Here is a 17,630-nt window from a genome sequence, read left to right as displayed (position 1 = left end):
CCGCTTCTCTTTTGCTGCTGGATCAGGCTGGGATTGACGAAAGAGTCGCTCTGCAGAGCCAGAAGGGTGCAGGCAATCAGAAATGTCGCCCTGTGTTGGTTGGTGGGTCTCTCTCTCTCCTCTCCTGCTGTTCTACAGGTGAGAATTACACTGAATGTACCTTTCTACAGCTTCTGTCTGCATCTCCGCGGAGGAATGTGGAAACCGAACGATATTATTTGCAGTCAGTTACTTCTGTTGATGCAAATGTTCAGCATGTTTGTATCAGAGTCTCTGCTGTTGCATTATAACAGAGTTTAATTACGGGGGATCAGTTTCATGAGGGTTGACGAGGTTAGGATGACTTTCTTTATGTGGTGTCACAGTGAATGGTTGAAGCATCTCTGAAATGAAAAGCAGGTTAAGAATAGAAAGGTACAGAGTGCGGGGATGGGTTAGCTGGAACAGGTACCTAGACTAGCAGAATGGGCTGAATGGCTCTTGTCTTGCTGTTCTTCAATCCCTGTGTTAAAACAGTGCAGAGGTGGTGAGATGAGTGCCTTCAAGATTAGGGGTTAGGTTGTGGATGAGTTGGAAGCAAGTCCCCATCAGAGACCGGCTGGGCTGTAAGATAGAAGTATGTTGGGTTTTGTTCTCAGACCCAGTTACTGAGAAACAGACGTTCTCACTCACCTTAAAACTGATGTGTAAAGACAGACTGCAGGAGGAACTCAGTTGGGGGAAATGTACGGTTGGCGTTTCGGGTCGAGACCCTTCATGTCTCTTCCTTAACACGACATTAGATATCCCAGAGCTCGGAAGGCAGCCTTTAAAGGGACAAACGCACATGTCAGTCGGCACACTCGCGGCTACTGCAGAGTGAACCACCTCAGGAATGGATGCAGCATTGATTGAGGGAGGGGAGGCAGAGTGATCCCAGGGTCTCAGTGGGACCTCGGCTGCTTGAGGAGACAGATAATCTTAGGATACATGTTTCTGGACGCGGTTTCCGCGGGCACCCTAGGTGAGTTCTGCACTCGGTGGGCCCCCTCAGGAGATCGTGTATGTCGTGGACGGTACCAACGCGATTCTTATTTGAAGTGTTGCGTGTTGCGTGTTGCGTTAACAGGTGTAGCGTTGCGTGTGTGTTTCGTTAATATTAGTTTGCATTCTCTACTGTAGCATGTCGTTGCTTAGTTTCTTCTTTTCTGTATTGGAGGTAGTGTATTGACACTGGTTGTCTTTTTGTAGTGCTTTTAGCGAATAAATGTTTATATTAAAAAAAGGAAAAAAAAGGATACATGTTTCTGGGGCAGAGGAGCCACAGGAGAGGCTCCAGGGAAGATGTTGCCCTGCTGGTCTCTGTGGTATTAAGGGGGGCAGTTAGTAGATGGCTGCATTGTGTTGTTCCCTGGGTCTGATGGAAGGTAAACACTCTGAGTATGAGGTCCGGGCAGCCTCCCGTTGGTGAGATGTGGCCAAGAGCGGTATTTATGTTTTTTTTTAATTTTCAGTCCCCAGTTACATGGTCTGGCACAGAGTTCCAGGAACAAACACCATCCGAATACAGAACTCCCCAGTCACACAGTCTGGGCACAGCACACAGTATCGGTCACCACCGTCACCAATGTCACACACTGGATGGAAACAACCACCCCGTAGAGGCAGCCTCCCAAAACATCGCACAGTCTGGACAGAGCCTCCCTTCCCCACCCATCACACGACAGGCATAACCTCACATTATGTGAAGCCAGCCCACCCACAGTATCAGTTCCTCTTTCCAAACTGGCAGACCTTGGAAGGGACGGCTCTGAGACTCACACAGAAGCAGACACTTGATCCCTCCTGTTGGAGGTTCTGAGGTTGAGGTCTGGGTGGGGTTCTGGTTCCTGACCCAGTGGGGCTTTCTTTCTTCACACTTCTCTGCACTGTGTAGGCTGCGGGCAGCTGTAGCTGCCTCCAAATTCCTCACGGTGAAGCTGAGAAACCTATTGAACAGCAAGTTTCCTGTTATTCACCAGCAGTTCTTACACATGAAACCACACTTAGAGTACTGTGTCCAGTTCAGGTCGCCTCATTATAGGAAGGACGTGGCAGTGTTGGAAAGGTTGCAGGGGAGATTCACCAGGATGCTGCCTGGTTTAGAGAGAATGCATTATAAGGGGAGACTGAGAGAGTTCGAGCTTTACTCACTGGAGAGGAGAATGAGGGGAGACATGATAGAGGTGTACAAAATATTAAATGGAGTAGAATAGAGTGGACAGCCAGAGCCTCTTTCCCAGGGCACCAATGCTCAATACAAGAGGGCATGGCTTTAAAGTAACGGGTGAGGAAGTTCAAGGGAGATATCAGAGGAAGGTTTTTTACCTAGACAGTGGTTGGGGCATGGAATGTGCTGCCTGGGGTGGTGGTGGAGGCAGGTACATTGGTCAAATTCAAGAGATTACTAGATAAGCATATGGAGGAACTTTAAACTTGAGGGATATGTGGGAGAAGAGGTTAGATAGTCCTTAGGCGAGGTGTAAAGGTCAGCACTACATTGTGGGCCGAAGGTCCTGAAAGGACAAACTGCAGCCTTTGCCGGTACAGTTGACCTCTGCTGCGGGTGGTTTGTAACAGAACAATGCTTTGCGAGCTCACAAAAATTCCCCAGGCGGAATGATCCTGAGGCTCAGAAGCTGAGGGTGCCGCCGACCCTGACCTGACCCCAACCCTGACCCCGACCCTGACGCTGACCCCGACCCTGACCTCCATGGGCAAAGCGGAGCAGGCATATTGTAAACCTGTGTTGAGGATCACGTATCACCACGACGTGTCCAGCCTGCATGGACGCTTCTCCTTAGGTGAAGTACTCACTCAGAGCACAATTCCCTGTAACGTCTGGGTGGATAAGGACCTGGGGAGCTGGGGCCTTTACGCCCATCCTACTTGGTGCTTATGGCTGCCTGTGATGTCTCTGATACCCATGGTCTATCTCCAATGGCAAGCTGCAGACAAGTCCCCACTGGAAGTCAGAGAGCGCAGACCGGTCAGTGATGAAGGCTCAGTACTGTGTGAGCAACAAATAGGACATGCAGTGAGGCTGCCGTGCTTCCTGACCAGTGGGGCTCCCCTCCTTCGCACTTCTGTAGCAGTGGGAGCCGCTGCCGCCGTCTAGAACTTCCTCATCATGAAGCCGAGAAGTCCAGCTGGGCATCTGAACACTAGTGTAACCTGGAGGAGAGGAAAACTGTGTCCATTCCCGGGGGGAGGTTTGATCCCTGAGTTGCCAGTGTGAGTTCTGTGAGCTCGCAAGGCATTGTCCTGTTACCACCCCTCAGAAGAGTCAACAGTACTGGCAAAGCCACCATGAGGAAGTTGGAGGCAGCTACAGCTGCTCCCAGCCTTAACAGTGTGAAGGAAGGAAGCCCCACTGGGTGAGGAACCAGAAACTCATCCAGACCTCAGAACCTCCAGCAGGAGGCATCAGTGTCCACCTCTGTGTAAGTCTCAGAGCCGTCCCTTCCAGGTCTGCCTGTTTGGATAGAGGAACTGATTCTGAATCCTTGATTCTACGTTGCCTCTGCTTATTCTAGTCCCAAAGTCCGTCACCTCGCACTTCTCCGCATTAAACCTCATCTGTCACACACCTGCCCTTCCTACCCACACACAAGATGCTGGAGGAACTCAGTGGGTCAGGCAGCATCTAGAGAGGGAAACGGACAGTCCAGATGAAGGGTCTCGACCTGAAATGTCGACTGTCCATTTCCATCCACAGATGCTGCTCGATCTGCTGAGTTCCTCTGGCATCTGAGTGCTGCTCCAGATTGCAGTATCTGCGGTCTGCCGTGTACCTGTTCTACCAGCCTGTCTGTAACCTGCTGCAAGCACAATGCTGGCAAGTTTTGTGCCATCCACAGATTTAGAAATGATGCCTTACACCCCCAAACCTAGGTCATTAATGTCATTCAAGGAAAGTAATGTCCCTAATGCCATTGCCAAAGGAACCACCACTTTCCACCTCCCTCCAGTCTGAAAAGCAACCGCTCACATGACCTTCTGTGTATCTGTTAGCCACCGTTGTACCTATGGCATCATTCCATTTTATGCCATTTGCTTCCAACTTTGCTGATAAGCCTGTTATGTGGCACCTTATCAAAAGCATTCTCAAAGTCCATGGATACCACATTAACTACATCACCCTCACCAACTGTGTCTGAGACCTCATCGAACATTGGTTAAACATAATTTGACCTCAGCAAGTCTGTTCTGGATCACCTTAACTAATCCATTTTCCTCCTGACCTGGATCTAAGCTCCTAAGAGCTTTCCATCACAGAGATTAAACTGACTGGCTTATCTATACCCCTTTAGAAGGAGGCAGTTGACGTGGTGTACACGGAACTTCCAAGAGCTTTTGATAAGCTGCCACTGTCCATCCCTCTGCCACCAACTCTGTAACCAAAGTACATGGTCAGTGTCCCTGCGATCTCCCTCCCATACTTCCCTTAAATCTGAGGATGCATTCTATCTAGTCCTGGTGGCTTATCAACTAAATTCAGCCAGTGTTTCCAAGACTTCTGTGTGATCAATTCTTAACTTATCTTGTCCTTACAATGACGCTGCAGAAGGTCAATCAGCCCATCGGATCCATGCCATCTCCCAGGGGAGCGATCCCAATCCCCCCATTCCCACTCTCCTATTTCCTGTATCCCTGCAACTTGTTGTCTCTCTCTCTCACATGCACAGCTACGACCCTTTGATCCTTTTTGCCATTAACCTACACTAAGGGATATCTACAGTGGCCAATTAACCCAGCAGCACACCTTTGGGATGTGGGATGAAACTGGAGCACCTGGAAGAAAACCACCGCGGTCACGGAGAGAACCTGCAAGGCCCCACACAGACAGCGCTGAAGGTCAGGATTGAACCGAGGTTGTTTGGACCTGCGAGGCAGCAGCACTTACCTGCTGCACCACTTTACCACCCAGCGACCAGTGTCTCCATTACTACCTCAGAAGTACTCTCCTCCTTGTTAAAGAGATGAGAAGTATTCATGTAGTATCTTAACACTGCCTCCACGTCCATGACCCTACTCTGAGTAATATCCCTGTTGTTGGGTTGATTAGTAAGTTTGCAGACACAACAGTTGGTGGGAGCTGTGGTTGGTGAAGAAGGTTGTTAGAGGGTACAGCAGGATCAGTTACAGAGGTAGCTATTGAAATGGCAGATGGAGTTTAATCCAGACAAATGTGAGGTGTTGCACTTTGGGAGATCAAATATAAGGGGAAAGCGTACTGTTAATGACAGGACCCTTAATGGCATTGGTGTACAGAGGGGCCTTGGATAACTCCCTGAGAGTGGCAATGCAAGTAGATAGGGTGGTAAGAAGGTATACAGCACGCTTCCCTCCATCAGCCGGGGCATTGAGTATCACCGCGCCGGAGACCCGGGTTCGATCCTGACCTCGAGTGCTGTCTGTGTGGTGTTAGCAAGGGTTGGTAGGTCAATTAGCCACTGTAAATTGCCCCTAGAGTGTAGGTAAGTGGTAGAATCTGGGGGGGAGTTGATGAAAACGTGGGGAGAATAAAAATATGAAATTAATGTAAAATGGAGCAGAAAACGAGCTGCTGGGGGGATCTCAGCATCTGTGGAGGAAGATGGACTAATGCAGGGACTCCACCCAAAGTGTCGACTGTCCATTCCCTCCACAGATGCTGCCCGACCCACTGAGTTCCTCCAGCAGCTCGTTTTTTGCTCCAGGTTCCAGCATCTGCAGTATCTTGTGTCTCTCTTAATGTAAAATGGGTGGTTGATGGTCAGTGCGAACTCATGGGTCAAGGGCCCTGTTTTCCATGCTGTCCCTCTCCATGACTCTCGGACAAGAGCAATCACCTCCTGCTCCCTTCCCCTTGGGATTCCCCTTGTAGATTGTGGTGGTTGGCAGCGTCATAGGTCAAAGAGGCCAATGTGAAATCTCCCAGCACCCAGGGGCTCTCAGTCTCAACAGCCTCCTGCCAGAGTTTCAGAGGGAGCTTTGCAGGGAACTGCCGAAATTTGTGTTCATTCTTTTCTCCTCCCTGAAGCCCTGTAGTCACCGAACCAATTGTTCGTTTGTCCCTTTAATTATCCTCCAGTTTGAGGCCACAACACTGTCCGTTCTATAAGGAATGCTTATAAGCAGAGATGCATCGAACCTGGGAGCAAGAGGTTGTTCATTGTTTGAGCCATGGCTGATTCTTATTCAGTATCTGTTCCTTCTTTCTTCCCATATCCCTTGATCTCCTTAACCATAAGAACAATATCTAACTCCTTCTTCAATATATTTAGTAACTTCCATAGGTTCACCATCCTCTGTTCCCCTTACCTCAGACATAAATGGCTTCCCCCATGGTCCTTACCCGGTGGATCCCTGGTCCTAGACTTCCTCAGCACTGGGGACATTCTCCCCAGCATCTCGTCTGTCCAGTCTCATTGCCATTTTGTAAGTTTCAGTGCCGTCCTCTCTCAATCTTCTAAACTCCGGCTGTTACAGGGGATCGGAGGGGCAAGCTTTTTCACACAGAGGGCAGTAGGTACGTGGAACGAGCTGCCACAGGCAGTGGTGGAAATGGGTACAATTCCAACATTTGGACGGGTACATGGATGGGAAAGGTTAGAGCGATGTGGACCAAACACAGCAAAGTGGGACTAGCTTAAGGCCTGTTTCCATGTTGTATAAATGAACCTCTTAACCCAAGCTCTCTTCATCTGTCCCTCCTGCCATTCCAGGAATCGGTCTGGTGAAACCTCACTGCACTCCCTCCACAGCTACCTCTCTCCCTGACTTCCTATGTTCCCCATGGGCCATGAGAAACAAGATTGCTAATTAATCTTTACTCATTACACAGTGCTCAGTCTAGGATGGGCTGCCCTCTAGTTAGTTCCTTGACATATTGAACCAGAAAACCATCTCCAGAACTTCATGGTATGGTTCCAAATCTGATCCCATAATTACAGTTGTAACCTTATCTCATGCATCTCTACTTTCTCATTTAATGACATTACAGACACTCTTTGGGGATCTGTATTTAATTCCCAGTAACATTTGATATTTCTGAGCTTTCCCTATTCATGTTCGAGCTGACATCCCTCCTCACTATTACTTTCATTTTCTCTTAATTAACAATGCCACCTCACCTCCTGCACTGCCTTTCCAAAAGAATAATCCTTCTACCCAACGTTACCCACTTCCAGGAAGATTCGCTCTCCACAGTGACGACATGGCAAAAACAACGCCACAGATTCACTGGTGCTCAGAAGTGCTCCTGGATTTCTATTTTTGGAATGGATCAACAGGGAACTGAAGCAGAAGTCAGCAAATCAGGAAAATAATTCAATGAAGAGACAGCTCTTTCTCAGGAAAAGAACATACTTAATTGGATGGCTCAGCATTCCTGTGAGAGTGGATCATGGTGTTGCCTATCCTGCTTCCAGCTAACACGTGGAAAGCAACTTGTGTCTCTAGTGGTAATGAAGAATAGGATGTACACAGGGGAAATGTCCGGAGAGCTATCAGAGGTGTAGAAGTAGATGGGAGGGGATTTCAAGAAAGTTTAGGGTGCAGTGCAGGGAGATTCCAAGTTTTTTGGCTAGGCAGGTATCATGGATTTGGGAAATAATAACAGAAGCTTTCAGGGAGGTAGCTGGAGAATTGAGAATATATCAGGAGGGCATAGGAAGGTAGCTGGGATATTTTCACATGGACTAGTGGAAGGTGAGGTATAACTAAGTAACTTTAAAACCAGTCAGTGGGAAAATCTTACAGTCAGTTCGTATGAAATTACCTCACTTGTGGATAGGAACAAGTGAGAAATGGGAAGTTGCCAGTTTGAATTCCAAAGGGAATGATTGTGTTTGACCAGGTAACAGACATTATGGCTGGGACTTGGAGAGGATGGAGAACACTTGGAAATCATTTCTACAGTACCACGCTGGAGATTAGTATATTAAGAAATATTCTTTCCCAGTCTTTTCTGATTCATCTCAATTTTCCTCTGAAACATTGTTGACAGAAGGACGGCATGACACTGGACCTTCCAAGTCTCAGAATGAAGCAGGACCACACTCCACTCAGTTTTGCATCAATCGTGAACAGATTACAAGTGTCAGTGCTCTGCTGATACCGACATGACCCATATGCTGCCGTGTGCAGGTGACATCCAGGAGACATAACTGGGGGTTGTACCTGTGAATGTATCCAGCGTTTAAGACAAACTGGAGTATACAACTGCCGTAACCAGGAGGAACAAGCTGAGAAATTATCAAACTCATCACATCAAACATCAAGTCAAGATACTGAAGGTACGTCCCACAACCTAAAGAATGAATAAATGATTCAATCTGTGAAATTGCAGGGTGCGCAGTTGTATCCATTATAAATTGGTTTAATGCCCTTCAGTGCTGTTCCATTCCAGAGTCCAAGCTGCAGAGTGTAGTCAGTGACCCATATACCTTGCAACTAAACCTGATGTTGAATTTCTTCTGCAGGAAGGGAAACTGTACCACCTCCAGTTCCAGTTTCTGTGGTTGTGCTGATTTGCATTCTTGTGCTGATTTCCATTGTCAGGGTAGAAGTGTACAGTCACACACCTTGGTAGAAGGAATGAAGACATAGATTATTTTCTAAGCGGAGAGTGAATTCAGAAATCAGAGGGTCCAAAGGGACTTGGGAGTCTCAGTGCAGGATTCCTTAAAGGTTAACTTGCAGGTTGAGTTTGGTAGTAAGGAAGGCAAATGTAATGTTAGCATTCATTTTCGAGAGGACTAGAATATAGAAGCAATGATGTAATGCTGAGGCTTTATAAGGCATTGGTCAGACCACATTTGGAATATTGTGAGCAGTTTTGGGCCCCGTATCCAAGGAAGGATGTGCTGGCGTTGGAGAGGGTCCAGAGGAGGTTTACAAGAATGATCCCAGGAATGAAGGGGTTAATGTATGAGGAGTGTTTGATAGCTCTGGGCCTATACTCGACAGAGTTGAGAAAGATGAGGGGGATCTCATTGAGACCTACCAAATATTGAAAGGCCTGGATAGAGTGGATGTGGAGGGGATGTTTCCAGTAGTGGGAGAATCTAGGACCAGAGGGCACAGCCTCAGAACAGAAGGGTGTCCCTTTAGAACAGGGATGAAGTGGGATTTCTTTAGCCAGTGGGTGGTGAATCTGCGGAATTTATTGCCACAGACGGCTGTGGAGACCAAGTCATTGGGTACATTTAAAGTGAAGATTGATAGGTTCTTGACTAGTAAGGGCGTCAAAAGTTAAGGGGAGAAGGCAAGAGAATGAGGTTGAGAGGGAAAAATAAATCAGCCATGATCGAATGGCGGAGCAGACTTGATGGGCCGAATGGCCTAATTCTGCTCCTATGTCTTATGGTCCTTTCCAGTCCTGATGAAGGGTCTTGACCTGAAAGGTGGACTGTTTATTTCCTTCCATAGGTGCTGCCTGACCTGCCGAGTTCCTCCAGCATTTTGTGTGTGGTGCTGATTTGCATTGTCAGATACATTACCACACTTGTGAATAGACAGGAAAAAGGAATGAGAAGTTGCCGGTTTGAATTCCAAAGGGGATGATTGTGTTTGACCAGGTAACAGACATTATGGCTGGGACTTGGAGAGGATGGAGAACACTTGGAAATCATTTGTACAGTACCACGCTGGAGATTAGTGTATTAATAAATGTTCTTTCCCAGTCTTTTCTGATTCATCTCAATTTTCTTCTGAAACATTGTTGACAGAAGGACGGCATGACACTGGACCCTCCGAGTCTCAGAATGAAGCAGGACCACACTTCACTCAGTTTTGCATCAATCATGAACAGATTAACAAGTGTCAGTGCTCTGCTGATGCCGACATGACCCAATGCTGCCGTGTGCAGGTGACATCAGGAGACGTTACTGGGGGTTGTACCTGTGAATGTATCCAGCGTTTAAGACAAACTGGAGTATACAACTGCCGTAACCAGGAGGAACAAGCTGAGAAATTATCATACAGCTCAACCTCATCATATCAAACAGCAAGTCAAGATACTGAAGGTACGTCCCACAATCTAAAGAATGAATAAATGATTCAATCTGTGAAATTGCAGGGTGCGCAGTTGTATCCATTATAAATTGGTTCAATGCCCTTCAGTGCTGTTCTATTCCAGAGTCCAAGCTGCAGAGTGTAGTCAGTGACCCATATACCTTGCAACTAAACCTGATGTTGAATTTCTTCTGCAGGAAAAGAAACTGTACCACCTCCAGTTCCAGTTTCTGTGGTTGTGCTGATTTGCATTCTTGTGCTGATTTCCATTGTCGGAGTCATTTGCAAAGTCAAGAGGAAAGGAGGTTGGAAATCAAATGAGACCAAAGGTCAGCAAGAGCTTTAACGTTTTTGCTTGAGTAATATAAAATTGTTTTAAGTGCCGAATCAGTCACAAAGATTTAAAAATACATTTCTCCTATCTTATTGCATGTATTGTGATGGATTCCTGGCAGCAGAACCAAGGTAGGAATTGGCTTCACTCAGGCTTTGTGCAGCTTCTGTCTGGTTTTGCTCATTTTAATGAAACATTCACAAGCTCGATTTCAATGAAACATTCACAAGCTCGATTTCTTTAACTCCAGGGCTGCTGATGTCTCACTGACAGTGGAGACTGAGTGTAAGTGACTAACATTTCTGCCCACTTTCTGAATCGATCTCTTTGTAAACTGAAGCTAAAGATGCCTTGTCCTCCCGTCCTTCTGTCTAGGTGCCCTGTACAATATGGATCCTGGGAGGAAACAGGAAGGTAATGAGCTTGTAGCATACTCAGTGACAAGAGTTCCAGCAGAAAGGACTGGTGGAGGAAGAGAGAGCACTTATTCTGCAGACCACGTGTACTGTTCATCGAGGATCCAGTGTTAAAAGGGTATGGAGAGAGACAGTGTTCATGTCCAATAGCCCTCAACTCTGTTCTTTTTGACAGAGAGGGTTTGGAATGTTACTGTAATGGAAAGTATGACACACTCTTCAAACTTGTTCCTACTTTGACCATTCAATGTCATTGAATAGATTATTCAAATACATTACACTTGTTCCCCTCTGTCCATATTTCCTAAAAGACCTCGAATAAGTTTGTCAGACATGATTTCCCCTTCATGAAGCCACCCTGACTCTGCTTGACCAGATCATGACTTTACAAATGTTCTCTGAACAGAATGAGACTGATTTCAAGGATTTTGAGATGTGAGTGAAAGAGAGGAGAGAGAGGGGGGGGGGAGAGAGAGAGGGGGGGGGAGAGAGGGGGGGGAGAGAGAGAGGGGGAGAGAGAGAGGGGAGAGAGAGGGGGAGAGGGAGGGGGGAGAGAGGGGGGAGAGAGGGGGGAGAGAGGGGGGAGAGAGAGGGGGGAGAGAGAGGGGGAGAGAGGGGGGGAGAAGGGGGAGAGAGGGGGGAGAGAGGGGGAGAGAGAGGGGGAGAGAGGGGGGGAGAGAGGGGGGAGAGAGAGAGGGGGGAGAGAGAGAGGGGGGAGAGAGAGAGGGGCAGAGAGAGAGGGGGAGAGAGAGAGGGGGAGAGGGGGGAGAGAGGGAGAGAGGGGAGATAGAGAGGGGGGAGAGAGAGGGGAGGAGAGAGGGGAGAGAGAGGGGGGAAGAGAGAGAGGGGGGAGAGAGAGAGGGGGGAGAGAGAGAGGGGGGAGAGAGAGAGGGGGGAGAGAGAGAGGGGGGAGAGAGAGAGGGGGAGAGAGAGAGGGGGGAGAGAGAGAGGGGGGGAGAGAGAGGGGGGGAGAGAGGGGGGGAGAGAGAGGGGGGAGAGAGAGGGGGAGAGGGGGAGAGAGAGGGGGGGAGAGAGGGGGGGGTGGGGAGAGGGGGGGGGGGAGGGGGGGAGAGGGGGGGGGAGGGGGGGAGAGAGGGGGAGAGAGAGGGGGAGAGAGAGAGGGGGAGAGAGAGAGGGGGAGAGAGGGGGGGAGAGAGGGGGGGGAGAGAGGGGGGAGAGAGGGGGGAGAGAGAGGGGGGAGAGAGAGGGGGGGAGAGAGAGGGGGAGAGAGAGAGGGGAGAGAGAGTGGGGAGAGAGAGGGGGAGAGAGAGAGGGGAGAAAGAGGGGGAAGTGAGAGGGTGAGAGGGGGAGAGAGGGGAGAGAGAGAGTGGGGAGAGAGAGTGGCAGAGGGAGTGGGGGGAGAGAGGGGGGGAGAGGGGGGAGAGGGGGGGAGAGGGAGAGGGGAGAGAGAGGGGGGAGAGAGAGGGGGGAGAGGGGGAGAGAGAGAGGAGAGAGGGGGAGAGAGAGGGGGGAGAGAGAGGGGAGAGAGAGGGGAGAGAGAGGGGGAGAGAGAGGGGGGGAGGAGAGAGGGGAGAGAGAGGGGGGGAGAGAGAGGGGGAGAGAGAGAGGGGGGGAGAGAGAGAGGGGGAGAGAGAGAGGGGCAGAGAGAGTGGGGGGAGAGAGAGTGGGGGAGAGAGAGGGGGGAGAGAGAGGGGGGGAGAGAGGGGGGGGAGAGAGAGGGGGGAGAGAGAGAGGGTACTGAGAGATAAAGAAACAGACAGGCGGAGTGAGAGAGATACAGGGGAGAGGCAGAGAGGGAAATAGAGAGGGTGGAGAGAGACAGATATATAGAGAGAGAGACGGAGAGTGAGAGAGAGAGCGACAAAGAAATAGAGGAAGAAAGAGAGAGGGAAAGGGGAGACAGAAAGATAGAGAGACAGGCAGAGAGAGAGAGAGAGCGACAGGGAGAGGCAGAGAGGGAGGGATAGATAGGGAAGGTGAGTGATGGAAAGAATGGTAGAGAGATAAAGGCAGAGAGAGGGAGATAAATAGAGAGCAGATACAAAGAGTGAGAAGGAGGGATGGAGTGAATAGAAATGGATTAACATATGGGGGAGGGGGAAAGAGAGAGGAGATAAACAGATATAAGGAGAGAAGGGGGTACCAGAAGGGAAAGAGAGTTACAGGGAGAGACTGAAGGCAAACAAAAATACAAAGAGTGAGAGAGAGAGAAACACAAATAGAAAGTGACTGCAAGAACTTCACTCTGTGTCAGCCCTAAATCTAGATTCTGGAAAGAAAGTGACCTAAGTCTCCAGATTTAATGTAACTGGAATGTCAAGTTCCTCATTTCTCACTTAGTTTATTTCCCGTTTTTTAGTGATGGAGCCAAAACTAAAGTCCAGGGAGAAGGACGTAAGTAGGTGACTCACTATGTGTGAGTGTCTCTCTCTCTATGTCTCTCTCACTGTCTCCCTCCCTCTCCCTCACATTCCCTTCCTGGCTGGCTGGCTGTCTCTCTCTTTGACCCTCTCCATTCACCTCTTTTTGTCTGTTTAATTTAATCCCCTTGGCCAACCCTGTGCTTGTTCTAAAGCTCCCAGACTTTTATCCTGTTTATTGGCTAGCCTCTTTCATGTTCTCCAGCCAGCTAGAAGTTAATATCTTAATATTCAGGCAGAGACCCGGTGGATCCAAGACAACAATTGGGAGCCTCTTCCACTGCAGAACACAGCCCAGTTAGCCAGCTGCAGCCTGTGGAACAAGGGGAGGAAAATCCTGCAGCCACACCTGATAACCAGATGTATTCTGTGATCAACCCCCTGGGGCAGAGCCGGCACACTCCAAACTGGAGGGAGATGTCTCTTAAAAGATGGAAGAAAATCCTATTCAGGCTCAGAAGGATTCCTGCGTGTAGTACGAAGACAGATAATGCATAACTTGATAGGTATAATTACTGTGAATGTACAGCACAGAAACACAATGGTACAAGGGTGTTTTAAGTTAAAAAAAAGGGTTAGAAATTGCATTGATACACGGGTTAAAGCAATATTGTGGGGGATTCCTCCGCCAACTTTGTACAAGCTCTTGATATTCCATCTATCACAGCTGGTGTGTGCAGTAGAGGAGGCCTTGCACACTCAAGACACACACACACAGGGCAAAAACTTCTGCATTGTGGAACTCATGGGGAAATCAGCCTGGTAGCTGGGGAGGGAGGGAGGGGGAGGGGTGCGGGGAAGGTGCAGAGAGTCATAGAGTAATATGGCAGGGAAACAGGCCCTTCGGCCCGACGCCCATGCCGACCATGGTGCCCACCAAGCTAGTCCCATCTGCCGACATTTGGCCCATTTCCCTCTAAACCCTCCTATCTCTGTACTTATCCAAAAGACATCAGAGAGTCCAGAGTGGGTCAGCGGGATCAGGACCGAGATCAACAGGTGGTTGAGGACGATCCTGGGCAGGGTGAGGGGTGTAACGGAAGAAGGACAGAGGTAGAGACTAGGAGGGGTGAGGGGATTGGGAGGATCAGAGGGGAGGACAGGGAGGATTGCAGAGGGGTGGAGATGACCAGGCAGTGCATGTTTGGGGAGGGACAATGGGGAAAAGGACATGGGAGGGGGTGGGAGCTGAGGATGGGGAGGGGAGTTGGGAATAAACATTTAAAGGAGAACCTACTAAGAAGTCAATTGGACTCCCTGGAGCAGCCAAGGAAAGGCACAGTCCCTTTAATTGTCACCAAAGGCACTCTGAATCCACTAGGTAAGGCTTGCTACAGTGTGCAAGGGCTCGACCACATACAGGACAACGTTGGCCAATTCCGTGTGTTGTATGGCGTTAGATGCCATAGTGTTTGTCCTCTTGGGATTAATGTAGGATTGGTGTAAATGGGTGGTTGATGGTTGGCAATAGACTCAGTGGGCCAAAGGGCCTGTTTCTGTGCTGTGACTCTATGTATTCAAACCTCTCATTATAAAGACTAACACACAATTGGCTGTCTGAATTGTCTGCCATACATGGACGTTGGACTTCAGCGACTTGTGTCCCAGCACACCCAGGTCCCTTCCAACATCAACACTACCCCATCTCTCACCATTTCACAAATACTCCGCTTCTTCTGCTGGTGCCAGTAATTCACTTACCTCGTTACCAATGCTCTGACAATCAGACCGTGGCAACACTCTGCATTTGAAGCCCTTTACTGCCTGGCTTTGGTTTTGCTGCCAATTTATTTTGTTTGTTTCTTCTCTTAACTTTCCCTTCCTGATCTCTGAATTCCCTTTGGGGTTTCACATTTTCTCATGACATAGGAGGAGGCCATTTGGCCCATGAAGTCTATACCAGTTCTCGGAGCACTCCCATCAATCTCACCTCCCCCACCTCACCTCCCTGTAACCCATTTCTCCCACACTCCCTTCAACCCCCCAGATCCCACCACTCATCTACACACTAAGGACAATCTGCAGCAGCCAATGAACCCGCCAACCCACACGTCATTGGGATGTGGGAGAGAAACGGAGCGCCCACATTGTCACAGGAGTGAAAAGGTTCCAACATGACAACCCCACACGGACAGCAGCCGAAGTCAGGATTGAACCCGGGTCTCTGGAGCTGTGAGGCAGCGGGCTCTGCCAGCTGCGCCACTGTGCTGTCCAAAAGGTTCCAATCCCTCTTGAAACCTCCCCAATGGGTTTAAACTGCATTGCAAGGATATTGGAGTCCATTCTGGAGCACAGTGGAACTCAACCAGCCTGACCCTGCCCTGTCCTGTCACTCACCCAGCCTCTCGGTGCTGAGTTTCCAGTGTGGTAGGAGGGCTGGTGGGCGGGGATTGGAGGTTGAAGGGAAGGCCCCGGTAATGGGGAATGTGCGTGGGGCAGGGGACACCCAGCTGAAGCTGGCACGGAGGGATGCTGAGGCAGAGTCAGGCTGAAGGTGGAGAGGGACCTTCTCACACCCAGGGTGTACCTCCAGGAACACCAGAGGCAGGGGACGGATCGCGGACCGAAGTGTTGCGCTGTCCAAGGTGCTGCCTTTCACATGTGGAGCCCTGCCCGCCTCCTCAGGTGGCAGTGAGCAAATCACTTGGCTTATCCCCTCAGTGCCCGAACACTGCTGACAATCATCAGTAGAACGGGATACCGCTGTCTGTGGGATCTTCGTGTGCATCCACTGCCAGTTCACCGTGTTAGGGTGGGAGCACCGTTGGAGCATCCCAATGTGTAACTTTGGGTGGGTCACGTCCCCAGCACAACCTCAGGTCACACAAGGCACATCAGCAGGGAAGGTGAACGATGCTGATGTTTGGAAGTCGAGCTGGTCTTTGAAACCTGCTGCAGGGGCTTGTGAGAGGGCAAAATCTCCCATGCTTTCATAATATTCCCTTGTTGCCTCATAACAAGGGAGGCCATTCAGCTGATTGAGTGTATACTGGTGTTCAGAGCAATTCCATTCCTCCACTGCTTTCCATGTAACCTGGCTTGATGGGTCCATGTTGGCTGCAGCATCCTTCCTGAACTGTGATGACAACTGTCTGCAATAATCTAGGGGTGTCCCAACAACCAGAGCTTTATATCTCAGTATGACATCTCTGGCATATATTCTATTTACAAAGCTCAATCCCACTCCTTTGCTAACTGCTCTCTCAGTATGTCTCTGCTGACGAATCCCCAGGTCCCTCTGCTCTGGCGCACACTTTAGAGCAGTACCATTGTATGTCCCTATCCCCACTGCCAAAATATAACATGTCACAGTTCTGTGTATTAAACTCCATCTGCCACTCTGTCAGCCCACCCGTGTCCTGTTGCAATCAATGGTTATCATCCTCACTGTTTGCTACATCTCCAAGTTTGGCATCTTCGGCAAATTTTGAAATTGTACCCCGCATTTCAATACCCAAGTGATGTAATTGTCCTAACACAGAACCTTGTGGAACACTGCCACCTGAAGATCATCCATTTACTATGACTGGCAGTTTTCCGTTCTCCAGCCAGTTTTCCTCCTTATCCATACTGACACGGACTCTCCTGTTTTAACCAGCACTTTATGTGGAACTTTGTCAAATTCTTTGGTAAAATTCATGTGGACAATATCCACCACGTTCTCTTCATTAAATTCTGTCACCTCTTCAAAAATTCATTTAGGTTAGTCAAACATGATTTGCCTTTTACAGATCTGTGCTGGCTGTCCTTAATTAACTCAAACCTCTCCGCGTGCCAGATTACAGTCTCCACAACCTTACCCATCATCGATTTTGAATTTACCAGGCTGTTGTCACATGATGTTCTTGCATCTTCTCTAGAACAGGAGGGTCATATTTACCACTTTCCAACACACTGACATCTGTGCAGTATCCAGGGAAGCCAGGAAGATTTACACTAAAACATTCTACTATCTCCACTCTGATTCCCCTTGGCAATCCAGGGAACAAGTTATCCAGGCCAAGTGACTTGTCCACTTTAAGCACAATAACTTTTCCAGCAAACCCTCCCCATCAACTTCTGCCCCAACCATTACTCCACCTGCCTTGTCCTGTGCCTCTGAGCAAGTGCATCTGGACGAGCACCTGAATTGCCAAGGCACAATAGGTTATGGACCAAGTGCAGGTAAATGGGATCAGTATAGATGGGTATCTGATGGTCAGCATGGACAGGATGGGCAGAAGGGCCTGTAACTGTGCTGTGTGACTCTACAACTCGTACATTACCTTGCCTCTAATAGGTCCCACCCTACCTCTCACTGCCCACTTACTGTTTAGGTGTTGGTAAGAGGTTTTTGGGTTGCCGTTTATGCTCACTACCATTCTCTTCTCATATTCTCCCCTCACCTCCCTATTTTCCTTTTACTTCCATCTCTTTGTTGCATTTGGCCCAGTTCTTGCCTGAAGAATTCAGCCAACCTGCGTCCTGGAGAATGCGATG

The sequence above is a fragment of the Pristis pectinata genome, chromosome 32 (genome assembly GCF_009764475.1).
Source record: "Pristis pectinata isolate sPriPec2 chromosome 32, sPriPec2.1.pri, whole genome shotgun sequence".
NCBI classification, from domain to species: domain Eukaryota; kingdom Metazoa; phylum Chordata; class Chondrichthyes; order Rhinopristiformes; family Pristidae; genus Pristis; species Pristis pectinata.
The sequence above is the reverse complement of the archived record's forward strand: the minus strand, read 5'-3'. Positions refer to the sequence as shown.